A 12,569-nucleotide genomic window follows, 5' to 3' on the forward strand; every position below is an offset into this window, starting at 1 on the left:
CCGAACCCCAGGACCATGGGGCTGTGCAGCCCCTGGTGTGGAGAGCAGAGGCAGACAGGCTGCTGGGCACGAGCTTGCTGAAGAATCGCCGTGGTTATTATGGCTTACGCATTTAACCACTTGAATTTGGCATATGACTTGAGGTGCTGGGTAAGCATCTTGTCAACTTCAACACAGCTGACAAAGTTATGACAGGAAGAATGTTTAGACTTTGCAGTTTTTCCCCCGACCTCCAGCTGATCCTGTGAAAATGTCTCCTCCTCCCAGAGAGCTGATTTGTGCTCCAGATTTCCCCATCTCAGCAGGGAGGGTCTCTTTGCGAGGTAAGAGAGAAATTCCTTGTCATTCTGATACTCTGATTTTGTGTTCCTGGTAAGGAAGGCACGTAGCATGTCTGGTTTGTTGCTGACTTTCAAGGTCGGTGTTCCACGGGATGGAGTGATGGGGAAGGCTACGTAAGGATGGCTGGGGACACTCTCATTTTTAAGCTACTCTTCTCAGACACTAAACCTTGAAACGTGGGATTTTCTCTCTTAAGGCTGCCATTCTTCATGCCTCTTCTTGGTTGAAGAGTGATGAAGTTTGAACAGATCCCTTTATCTGTGTTGGAATTATCTGAGTGTAAAAATCCTTTTCTACCTTTAAAATTACTCCATCTCTTTTTTCCTTATTAAAAAAATGATAAATGTAATATATGCCCATTGTAGAGAAATTAGAAATTCCAAATGAGAACCAGAAAGAAAAGCTCGTAAAGTCCTATCACCTAGAGGTGACCCATAGTTTTGTGCTTCTCTCCAGATATGTCCCCATGAAAATGAATAGCTATAAATCTGTATTTTTACAGAAGTAGAATCATATCATAATACTGTTTTGTGATTTCCTTTTTTCTCCTAACAGTATTTCATGATCATCTTTTTAGGCTGTCAAACACTGAACAACTATATTGTCATATTCAGTGGCTGTGTGGTAGTCTTGTATGAATGGACTGTACGTGTAAACATATACATACAAACGTGTATCTACATACATTTTATAATTTTTTCTTATCCTGTTATTGGGCATTTAGGTTATTTACACATTTTTTTGCCATTTTAAGAAAAACTTCTTGTTCGGTTCACTAATCTTTGCATACGTGTCTTAATGTTTTCCTGGGATAAGTTTTTTTGCTATTTCTTGGGCCGCTCCTGCGGCATATGGAGGTTCCCGGGCCCAGGCCAGAGCCACAGCAATGCTGGATCCGAGCCACGTCTGCAACCTACACCACAGCTCATGGCAACGCCGGATTCTTAACCCACTGAGCAAGGGCAGGGACCGAACCCACAACCTCATGGTTCCTAGTCGGATTCGTTAACCACTGCGCCATGACGGAAACTCCCTGGGATAAGTTTTTAGAACAGGACTAGCGAACATGTTCAAGCCTTTACCACATGCCTCTCTATCGAGTGCTTTCAATATATTATTTATTGAATCCTACAAAGAATTCTGTACAGACAGATCTGCATTTTATAGATGAAGACACTGAGGCCCAGAGAGGTTATATGCTTTGGCCAAGATCACACAGCTGGCAAATTACACAGCCAAGATTGGAATCCAAGCTCTTTGATCCTAGAAGCTTTGATAGAAAATGTTAAGTCTCATAGAAAACAGGCTTGTGATCACCAAGAGTGGGGGGAGTAGGATGGACTGGGAGTTTGGGGTTAGTAGATACAAACTCTTCCATGTAAAATGGATAAGAAATCAGGTTCTACTATATAATATAGCACAGGGAACTATAGATCAGTCTCTTGGAATATACCATGTTGGAAGATAATATAAGAAAGGGAGTGTGTGTGTGTGTGTGTGTGTGTGATATACAACTGGGCATATTTTGTTATACAGCAAAAATTGGCACAACATTTTAAATCAACTATAATTTTAAAAAAGGTTTTTAAAGAAAAGGTTAGGAGTTCCCATCATGACTCAGTGGTTAACAAACCCAACTAGCATCCATGAGGACACGGGTTTGATCCGTGGCCTCACTCAGTGGTTTAAGGACCTGGTGTTGCCGTGAGCTGTGGCATAGGTTGCAGATGCAGCTCAGATCACCCGTTGTTGTGGCTGTGGCGTAGGCTGGCAGCTGTAGCTCTGATTCAACCCCTAGCCTCGGAACCTCCATATGCTGCAGGTGTGGCCCTAAAAAAGACAAAAAAATAAAAATAAAAATAATTTAAAAAATAAAGAAAAGGCTAAGTCTGTATAGCCTTTCACTGCATGATATAAAGGTACCTGTTCCCTACCTCATCTCCTGCAGCTCTTTACTTTGTGACTAGCTTTCCTGATGCTGGTCCCTCCGAGTCCTATCATACCCACAGGTGCATAATAGTAATGGGGAAGGAAGAACTGGTATTTGAGCCGCTATGATGTAAGGTGGCTCTCAGTCCCTGGGAGGTGCCTTCTCAGAAACCATCTGGAGCTGGGAAGATGAGGTGACTGAAGGCCTGCTTTAGGGGAGCCATGAGGTCTTTGTACAACTCAGCAAGGTCGGCTGGCCTGTAGGCTTGGCTGAGGGTTGGCCGGCTGAGCATGCGCTGTGCTCAGAGGCTCTGTGTTCCTCCTAAGACAGGTTCGCTCTAGAAACTGGGCTCTGGCTGGGGAAACCCTTGCATGCCCCTGTAGGATAATTAGGCATGCTCAAGGACTATAGATATTTGCTTGGTGAGAATGCTGCTGGACTGGGCAAATCCAAGGTCAGAGCCTAGAAGCCAAGGCCTATATTGCAGGAATTCACCAGTGAGCACTAGGAGGACAGGCTTGTGGCCCAGGGTGAGACCAGGACCCTCTTTTCATGTCCCTTACTGGGCCTGGCTCATTGTCAGTGACTCTGCCCTTTGGAAATAACCAGAGGTCCAGCTGCCTTGGAACGTGAAGCTCTGCCTTGGAGCTGGGGCTTCGGGCGAGGCTGGTCCTGGTATGTAAGCAGAACAAGGCAAAGCATCTCTAAGGAGTGGAGGCTCAAGGAGTTCCACCTTGGCCACCTTGCAGGGAAGGTGTGCCCTGGCCCAGCAGAAGAGACTGATGGGGAGGGCCTGCCCTCCGCTCGGCCCTGTTATCTTTTCCTGATTTACCCATAGATTGAGCTTGATGATCTGACTCATATTCATTCAACTAATCACGCAAGTTATTTCTGCAATTTAGGTCTTCGAATAAGTGCATTTGGTAGCTGAATATGTGATCAGCCACAGATTTCTCATTCTTTAAAACCCAGGGAGCGGAAATGCCAACGTAGAAAGCCATCACATGCGGCAGAGATATCCGAAGCGCTAAAATCAGGCTGTTCAAAGCTCTGGCCTCTGGACCTCCCATCACACGGCCACTTGGCCTGTCAGTGCTCCATCCCGGGCCCAGGTAGGGGATTTTTATGCAGAAAACCTGGGAGGATGACAATCAGTAGATAATCTGCTCACCATTCTTTTTACTTAAGCAGAGAATAGGTTTGCCTCTGCAGTAACTTGATCTGGGGGAGAAAATGCACATGAGGGCTTCAAAAGGGTGTAGGTCAACTGGGAAAAGCTACGGCAGACTTTGAGCTTGGGAAGGTCAGCGTCTGTTCTCCCTGCCCAGAACTTTGCTATAACCTTGAATGACAACTTCACCTCTTCCTCCGTATTATCATCACAGTCGTCACCGCCAGCCAGTCCCCTGGTCCGGAGAGGAAACCACCAGATAGGACTTACCATTCGTTCACTTGTTTATTCAAGAAACCACTGTTGAACTCCTACAGATTTCCAAGTATTGGATTAGACACTGGAAATTTCAGAGAGAAACCAGCCCTGGGCCCTGGCCTGACATTGCTTATGTCTCACAGGAGAGACAGCTGCAAACAGTTAAGACGCAGATGTTGGGAAACAAGTGCTGAGAGCAGAAAGGAAGAGGCCTCTAGCCCCGGCCCCAGTGCAGGTGCTCTGCTTCCATTTCCTATCTGTGGGTGCCTGGCATGGACCACGTCCGAAGTCTGGGACCAGCTATTAAGGAGAAGGCATTTTTGTTCATTTCTCTGCAAAGCATTCGGATGCTGCAAACTGGCATGGGCCAGAGTTTGGAAAAGGTGTCCCAGGAGTTGGTGACAGCTACACTGTGGATCTCAGCTAGACTCTTTCTGTTTTCCAGGGCCAGTAACTTTAATTTGCCCCAGAGGACAGAGGAGGTGAAGGTCTGCAGCTGAAATAAGTATTTGGGGGCAGAATCCAAAGAATGTGGCCTGAGATAACAAGACACACTAGAGCCATAATTCCAGGACAGCCTTTCATCCTTCCAGACTGACAGCCTCATTTTATTTGACCTCAACACTTACATATTTTTTAAAAAACAAATCTATCAGAAAAACAAGCAACTCATTTCTTTGAGAGGCTATCTCACATTCCCTGATGCTACCCAGCAGCTCTAGGCCACCGAGAGCTGCTTTCAGGAGTCAGCGCCTGAACCATGCATTATCACATCCTACTAATTCGTTGTCACTCGCCAGACTGGGACGCCAGTACTCCATTTCTAGAAAGTGGGTCTCTGCCTGCTGCCATGGGGATGCAACACCTGGCTTTGGATGTTGCTTTGCCATTTGTTAGTATCGTTACATTGGGCAAATCCCTCAGCGTCCCTGAATTTATTTCCTCATCTGTAAAATGGGTACAATACTGTCTCACCAGGTTATAGGGATAACACACAAAAGCACCAAGTGCCGGGGCACTATAGTACTAACCCCCTTTCTCCCCATCTTTCTGCTCCCCACCCCACCTTAGTTATGACATATATAGTAGAAAGAGTACAGAATTGAGTTAGGCAGGAAGGCAGGAGGCCTGTGTGATTCTAGGCCTGAAATTCACCTCTCAGACCTCAGTTTCCTCATCTGTAAAATGGGGAGACTATTCATAACTCTGGCTGGCCTCAAAGAGTTAGGGTTCGAAAGTCTCAACAAGAAGAATTACCTGACAGTATTTTTTAAATATACAGTGTTGGACAACTGCTTATGCGACCTTAGAACCTGAGGTGGTGGGGAGTTCAATCCCCAGATAGTACCAAAGAGCTGCTCTCGTAGAAAGTATGAGACAATCCCTGGAGAGCTTTTTTTTTTTTTTTTTCTTATCTTTTTATGGCCACATCAGCGGCATATGGGAGTTCCCAGGCCAGGGACTGAATCCAAGCCACGGCTGCTACCTGAGCTGCAGCTTTGACAATGCTGGGTCTTTTAAACCACTGCCCTGGGCTGGGGACTGAATCCCCACCTCCGTGGTGGTCCAAGCCAGGTTCTTAACCCACCAAGCCACAGTGGAAACCCCCCCTGGTGAATTTCTTACTTATTATCCCGTGTGGCTTGAGCACTTGCATTTTCCTGAGCCCGGAAACATGGGAATCCACAGATCTGCCCAGAGGAAACACTGCCATTCAGGAGTCCAGGATCCACTGTCACCCCAGGGCACTAAGCAAGGGAATCCTGAGGAGGTGGAAGATCATATAGCCCTATGAAACAGCACCTGTCTTAGTCAGTTATAACAACAATACTACCAAGTAGGTGGCTGAAAGAACAAACATTTATTTTTCACAGTTCTGGAGGCTGGAAAGCCAAGGATCAAGGCACTAGCAGATTTATTGTCTACTTGAGAGCTGGCTTCCTGGTTCATAAATGACCATCTTCTCACTGTATCTTCATATGGTAAAAGGGACAATAGAGCTCTCTGGGGTCCCTCTTATAGGGCACCAATCCCATTCCTGAGGGCTCCACCCTCATGATCTAACCACCTCCCGAAGGCCTCACCTCCTAGTACCATCACATTGAGAGTTAGGATTCCAACACATGAAATTTGGGGAGACACAAACATTCAGTCCATTGCAGCGCCCTTGAACGGGGAAGATCCCTAGGCTTTCATGTTCCAGGGAGGGCACAGTTTTTCCTGCTTGAGGAATGAAGGGCATGCATGGATGGAAGTGCCTGCTGCTTTGGTTATTTCTAAGTCAGTGAAGCTTATATTGTAGGTGACATTTCCTGCTCTCAAAGAGAAAAGACACTTGGGGACCTGATGCAGCCTATAGAGGAGGAGACCAAAGACCAAGCAGGTTGACTGAATTTTGAAAAGTCCAGTAGGACCACCTATTTATAGTGCAGTCATGACAGTGGCAGTTCCAGGGTCTCCATGTGGGCATATAGTAGGTGCTCAGTGAAGTGTGTAGAATGAGTGAGTCCTGTGGAAAGGAACACCACTGAATCAAACCAGTGCTCTAGAGGCTCACAGATAGTTCTTGTCTACCCTACCTTCCAACTCTGAAGCCCATGCTCTTAACCATGGCTCTGTGAGGCCTCTTTAGTTGTGTTGGTCCATCAGACATGGTTGCTGCGCAGCCCTCTTGGTTACAGTAAATGTCCTTTCAAGTAGGAGGGCCTGGGATCTGGCAGGGGGTGGAAGGTAGGGGAGACAGTGCACACGAGTTCCAGTTCCAGTTCCAGTTCCACATCCTCACCAGTACGTAGTATTGTCAATCTTCTCAATTTCAACCCTTCTTAGGACAAGGAGACACTATTTTCTTTGACCTTCTTGAAGTTTATTTATTCATTTGGCACTTTGGTTCAGTGTCCACACTAGGCTGAGCATGAGGGAGAACAGAGATGAATATTCATGGTCTCTGCTCCCCCAGGCTTATGCATGAGTCTAGCCACTTCCCAACTTTACTAACCTTGGGCAAATTCATCTCACTTAGCCTCGGTTTCTTCATCCATAAGATGGGGTTGGTACCTCAAAGAAATGCACAGGTGTTCACTGAGTGTTAGCTGTGGCTGTTGTTCTCCACGTGTTTTGCCAGCTGGCAGACCCCCAGTAGCAGGCACCGAAGGTTTAAGAAAAAATCATGAGAGGAGAATTGAACCAAAATATAAGTAACATTTATTGAGCATTTATTGTGTGCCAAGTACTGTTCTAAGTGCCTTTTATAAATTACTATTAATGTTAAAAATCCTACTGATTTCCATAATTCTTTACAAGTTGGGAAAATGCCACTGTGGTTTGATTGTCATAGCAGAACCCATGTTACAGTGGATGGGAACCCAATGGCTTCCTAGGAGCATGATTCTAGAAACTCAGAGGCAGCAAGCGGGAAACTCATAACATATACTTTGCCTCTTTATGGCGGCTCCATAATTGTCACCTACCTAATTAGAACCTGAGGACTGATGACTTAAAAAGATACACACGCCAAAAAAAAAAAAAAAAAAAAAAAAAGGTTCTTAAAGAAAGGTCAGTGTGTGGTATAGTTGGAAGGGCCTTGGGTGGTGGTTCCTATATGTGGATTCTTTTCACTAGCAGATGTGGTTTTAGGAAAGTTCTCCCCCGCTCTGGGCCCTGGGGTACCCACTTATTTGGAATACTGTAGTCTGTGTATCAGTCAGCTATTGCTGTGTTGTAACCAACTAGCCTGAAACTTAGTGACTTAACATAAAACAATTTATTATTTCTCATGAGTCTGTGGGTCTTGGCTGGGCTAACTCATGCATCTGCAGTCAGCTGGTAAGTCACCTAGGGGATGTTTGGTCTAGGATGGCTTTGGTTGCATGACCTGGCTTTGCTATATTTTGACCGAGACTTCTTCTCAGGGCAGAGCAAGGGTCCAAGAGAACAGGCGGGAGCATGCATATCCTCTGAAGATCCAGGTTCAGAACAGGCACACTGTCACTCTCTTCAGATTCCGCTGGTCAAGCAAGTTAAAAGGCCAGGGACTCTACCTCTTTGTTTGCTTGTTTGTTTATTTTTTGGCCATGCTGATAACATGTGGCCCTCATTCTGGGGCCAGGGATTGGAAGCCAGGCCACAGCACCGACAACACGGATCCTTAACCCACTACCCACCAGGGAATTCCTGGACTCTATCTCTTGATGGAATTAGCTGCTAAGCCACATTGCCAGAGGCATAGGCACAGGGAAGGGTGAGAATCAGGAATGTTTTTACAATCCACCACACTCAGATTCCTTCCTGCTCTAAAATCCCTAAAATCCAATAGCTCGAGGATAAGAGTGTGGGAAAGAAGTTGAATTCCCATCATCTCAGGCCAAGGCTAGATATGCCTTTTCTGGATATGGTTTGCCCAGGTACCCACTCAGAGCTGGTGCTGAGCTCAGCTCCAAATGGACAAAACTAAAGGACATGTTTTAATTCAGTCATTCGCTCTGCATTTATTGAGCGCCACTGTGTGTTGGATACTGAGCTAAGCTCCGAAGAGGTAGACTAGGCTCTGCTATCAAGGCACCCTCAGTTCTTTATGGTAACAGACACATGAAGCATCATAATGCAGCAGGTGTTCATTGGGTCATAGAGGAGGCACCCCCGGGGCTTGTTTTAACACAACACCAGTGACCTCCCTCCAGTTTGGGCTTTCTTCAGACCAATGCTGTGGCAGATCCATGGGCCTCTTTTCAGACCACATATGAATCAGGAGGCCTTAGGGCCCGACAGTTCCATTTAAACTCCATGGCTCCGGAGTTAGACAGCCCCATCCAAACCCCTCCGGCACTGGGCAGCCAGGAAATGGAAAAATAGAACAAGGTGTCCAGAGCCGGCGTGTGAATTTGATTAGTCTCCTCCTGTGCTCTCAGACTGTCTCTGTCTGCTATTTGCAGCCACAAACCAAAGCTACAGGTTAGCCATGCACTTGCAAGCAACTGGGACTTTGGAGGGAATTATATAAACCTTCACATTTCCTGCAACCCCTCCTCAAATAGACACCCAGCTGGCATTTTTCCTTAAATATCACTCGTTTTTAAAAGGGGAAGAAATGTTGGTGACATTGAAATAGATCACACTTTAAAATGCAGAGTAGCAAAGAGACCGTTCAAATTATTCTCTTAATAGAGTTCTTCAGAGTGAGGAAGTGACGAGGAAACATAATCGCTTCTTTTGTCATTTGAGCAAAATCTAAAGACTGCAATCCATTTGTCTGCAAATGTGTCTCTCTGGTATAAATTGCAGCAAGCAATCCATTCCCAGGGTAAATGGTCTTTAATTAAAGTCAGTCTCAGTTAAGGGTGGGGGTGGCAGTTGTTTGAATCTCACACTAATACAAATCTCCCTTCCAAATTTAAAAAAATGTATATTTTTAAAAACTACATTTTTTCCTTGATTTGATGATTAGGGGAAAGCTTTGTTTATACGTGAGACTATTTTGGTTCTTATTCATGAATACAAATTTTGGTAGTGAGGCCTCTGACAAGCAATGGGAAAAATTTCTGTAGCAATCCTGGTAAAAACACATCCTCAAGCATTGATTTTTGTAGCTGAAGTGCATTATGTGTTTTGCATGAGCTTTTGAAAGCTTAGATAAATGAGGTGGCTCAGAAAGCAGAGGGAAAAAATGGGAGGAAATTATACTGATCCAAAAGAAGATAAATGTCCACTAATTCCCAGATTAACATTTTAGACTCCCGTGTTTTTATAGGGGCATTTTTGCAATGCTGATAACTTGCGATTGGTTTACAATGTCACATACCAGGTAGAATCAACAAGGCTTTGAGTTCTCAGAGTCAGCTACACTTAAAAGGAGGTAGAGTTAATAGAACAACCTGGTAGTGCCTTGTTCCCTGTTTTATTTTATTTTTATTTTTTATGGCCACATTCACAGCATATGGAAGTTTCCAAGCCACAAGTGCAGCAACACCAGATCCTTTAACCCGCTGCACCACAGCGGAAACTCCTGTTCCCTGTTTTAGATGGCAGCACTGCCCCCAAGATGACTTTTTTTTTTTTTTTTTTTTTTTTGCTTTTTAGGGCCACACCTGTGGCATATGGAGGTTCCCAAGCTAGGGGTCGTATTGGGGCTGTAGCCACTGGCCTATGCCACAGCCACAGCAATGCCAGATCAGAGCCGCGTCTGCAAACTATACCACAGCTCACAGCACCGCCAGATCCTTAACCCACTGAGCAAGGCCAAGGATCATACCTGCATCCTCATGGATGCTAGTCAGATTCGTTAACTGCTGAGCCACAACAGGAACTCCAAGATGACATATTTTAAGGTCAGTTGTGTCAGTGTGCACTCTCTGGGTTGCAAGAGACAAAGACTCAAGCCCATTTGGTTTAAGCCCCAAAGGAATTTACTAGATCACTTAGTTGAAATCACTAGGATAGGACTTCAGGCACGGCTTGATCCAGGCATCAAATGAAGTCACCAAAATTCAATTCCTCCTGTCTCTGTGCTCTACTTTCTCTTAGTTGGCTTCATTCTCAGATTGGTTATTCCTTAATGAGCAATTTGGTTGTAGCTGCTTTACCTTCCATCCACTCAATTTGTGTGTGGTTAAAAAAAGAACTAGTGCCTCTTTCTTGATCTTTCAGTTGAAGTCCCAAGATTAGCCCTTAGGAGCTTTAATTGGGCCCATGGCTTTCTCTGTCCCTAACATATCCTTATGTCCAGAGGGATGGAAGATGTGTATTAGCTGAGGTCTAGATCACTCAGTCCCACCCCAAGAAGGACATGGACTAGGAGTCGGGGAGGAAAGGAGGTAATCTAGAAAACAATTTGGGGACCTGTTAACAGGAAGGGTGGGCAGATGCTGGTCTGTGAAGCCTCAGATTTCTACTCCAGCAGCCTTTCATTCTTTCCTTCAACAAATACCTGAGATCCTGCAGCAAGCCTGAAGCTAGGTGCAAGGGTTACAGGGGTGAACAGGAGGGCTCAGGCAGGGCCCTCAGAGAATAAACATGTAGTCCATCTTGTGTGTATTAGTCTGCTCGAGGTGCCAGGACAAAATACCATAGACTGGCTTAAACACAGAAATTCATTTCTCACAGTTCTGGAGGCTGGGAAGTCCTAGATCAAGGTGCTGGCAAGGTGAGGTTCATTCTGAGTCCTCTTCTCTTGGCTTGTAGGCAGCTGCCATCTTGCCGTGTGCTCACATCTCAAGTGACTTCTTTGTGTACTTGTAGTGGGAGAGGGAAGAAGGCACAAGCTCACTGATGTCTCTTCTTGTAAGGATACTAATCCCATTAGAGGGCCCCACCCTCATGACCTCATCTAACCCTAGGTATTTCCTAAAGGCCTCATCTCTATATACCATCACTTGGGGGTTGTTAGAGTTTCGATATGAATTTGGAGGACCCACAGGCATTCAATCCAGATTATCATGCTGGAGCTTAAGCCATGCCACGGTCTTCCAGCCAACTCGATATTTTTCCTGAGCACCTGCTGAGTGCCATGCCCTGGACACAGAAAAAGAAGGAACACCAGGGCCCTGCCCTCAAGCAGTACGGTCACGTCATGATGGTGATGTCCAGGGGTCTATGGCACTGGGTCCTGTTCACTTTACCTCTCTTTGCCTTTGCTCATTTTATTACTGAGGATTGGATTCTACTGGAACTAACAGAAACCCCCAAATAACAGTAGCTTAAACAAAAGAAAAGTTTTTCTCTCTCACTTGCAAGACCAGGTAGTCTATCTAGGACCAGTGTGGTGACTCCACTTCACTGGGGATGCAGACTCCACCATCCATCCTCAGTAGTGGCTTTACCTTGTGGTCCAAGATGGCTGCTCTGGCGCCAGTCATCATGTCCACCTTTCAGCCAGCAGGAAGAGAAAAAGGAGAGGAGAAGAAATGTCCCTTCACTTTAAACATACCCTCCAGAAGTTGCATATCCCACTTCCACTTACATGCCCTTGGCTGGAACTTGTCCACATGCTAACACCTAGCTACAAGAGAGGCTAGGAAATGTAGTTTTTATTCTCAGGGCCATGTACTCAGATAAAATTGTGGCTTCTGTTTCTATAGACATCAAGAGAGAATGGATATTAAGGGGCAACTTGACAGGTTCCTGCCCTTTTTTCCCATAAAATGCATTTTTAAAAACCAAGTTTATGGAATTCCCTGATGTCTCTGCTGGCTACAGATCTGGTATTGTCACTGCTTTGGCCCAGGTGGCAGCTGTGGCATGGGTTTTATCCCTGGCCCGGGAACTTCTGCATGCCATGGATGCAACAACAACAAAAAAAAAAAATGAAAAACACCTTATGCACTGCCTCCTCCATGAAACCTCCTTGATATTAATCCCAATTGGATGAATAGCTCTATCGTTTTTCACTTTCTTTCTTTCTTTTTTTTTTTTTTTTTTTTTTTGTCTTTTTATCCACGGCAAATGGATGTTCCCAGGCTAGGGGTCTAATTGGAGCTATAGCTGCCGGCCTACACCAGAGCCACAGCAACACAGGATCCGAGCCACGTCTGTGGCCTACAACATAGCTCACGGCAATGCTGGATCCTTAACCCCCTGAGCAAGGCCAGGGATCGAACATGCAACCTCATGGTTCCTAGTCAGATTCTTTTCTGCTTCGCCACGACGGGAACTCCCTTTTTTTCACTTTCAAATCAACTATATTGATGTATAATTTCTTACAGTAAAATACACAGTTTTAAGTGTACAATTCAATGCACTTTGAGATGTACTTTTAACCACCACCAAAATCAAGCTATAGGATATCTTACCTCTGAAAGTCCCCTCGTTCCCCTTTGCAGTTCACCCCTCCTCAACTTCCAGTCGGGGACGATCCCTGATCTACATCCTGTCACT

At 45.4% G+C, this 12,569-nt stretch overlaps 1 protein-coding gene and 1 long non-coding RNA gene across 4 annotated transcripts in view; both read left to right on the forward strand.

Annotated features, from left to right (window-relative positions):
- Positions 1-12,569, forward strand: part of MAN1C1 (mannosidase alpha class 1C member 1) — a 138,950-nt gene that overhangs the window by 71,550 nt on the left and 54,831 nt on the right. The window lies entirely within an intron of this gene.
- LOC146402614 (uncharacterized) lies at positions 8,330-12,006 on the forward strand. The gene is made up of 2 exons (XR_014807324.1): positions 8,330-9,639; positions 9,800-12,006. It is a non-coding gene; the product is annotated as an uncharacterized LOC146402614 (long non-coding RNA).

The sequence above is a fragment of the Sus scrofa genome, chromosome 6 (genome assembly GCF_054392235.1).
Source record: "Sus scrofa isolate SSC_HxYL_T2T_F1_AM1 chromosome 6, Sscrofa_HxYL_maternal_Yorkshire_Landrace_v2.0, whole genome shotgun sequence".
Lineage (NCBI taxonomy): Eukaryota > Metazoa > Chordata > Mammalia > Artiodactyla > Suidae > Sus > Sus scrofa.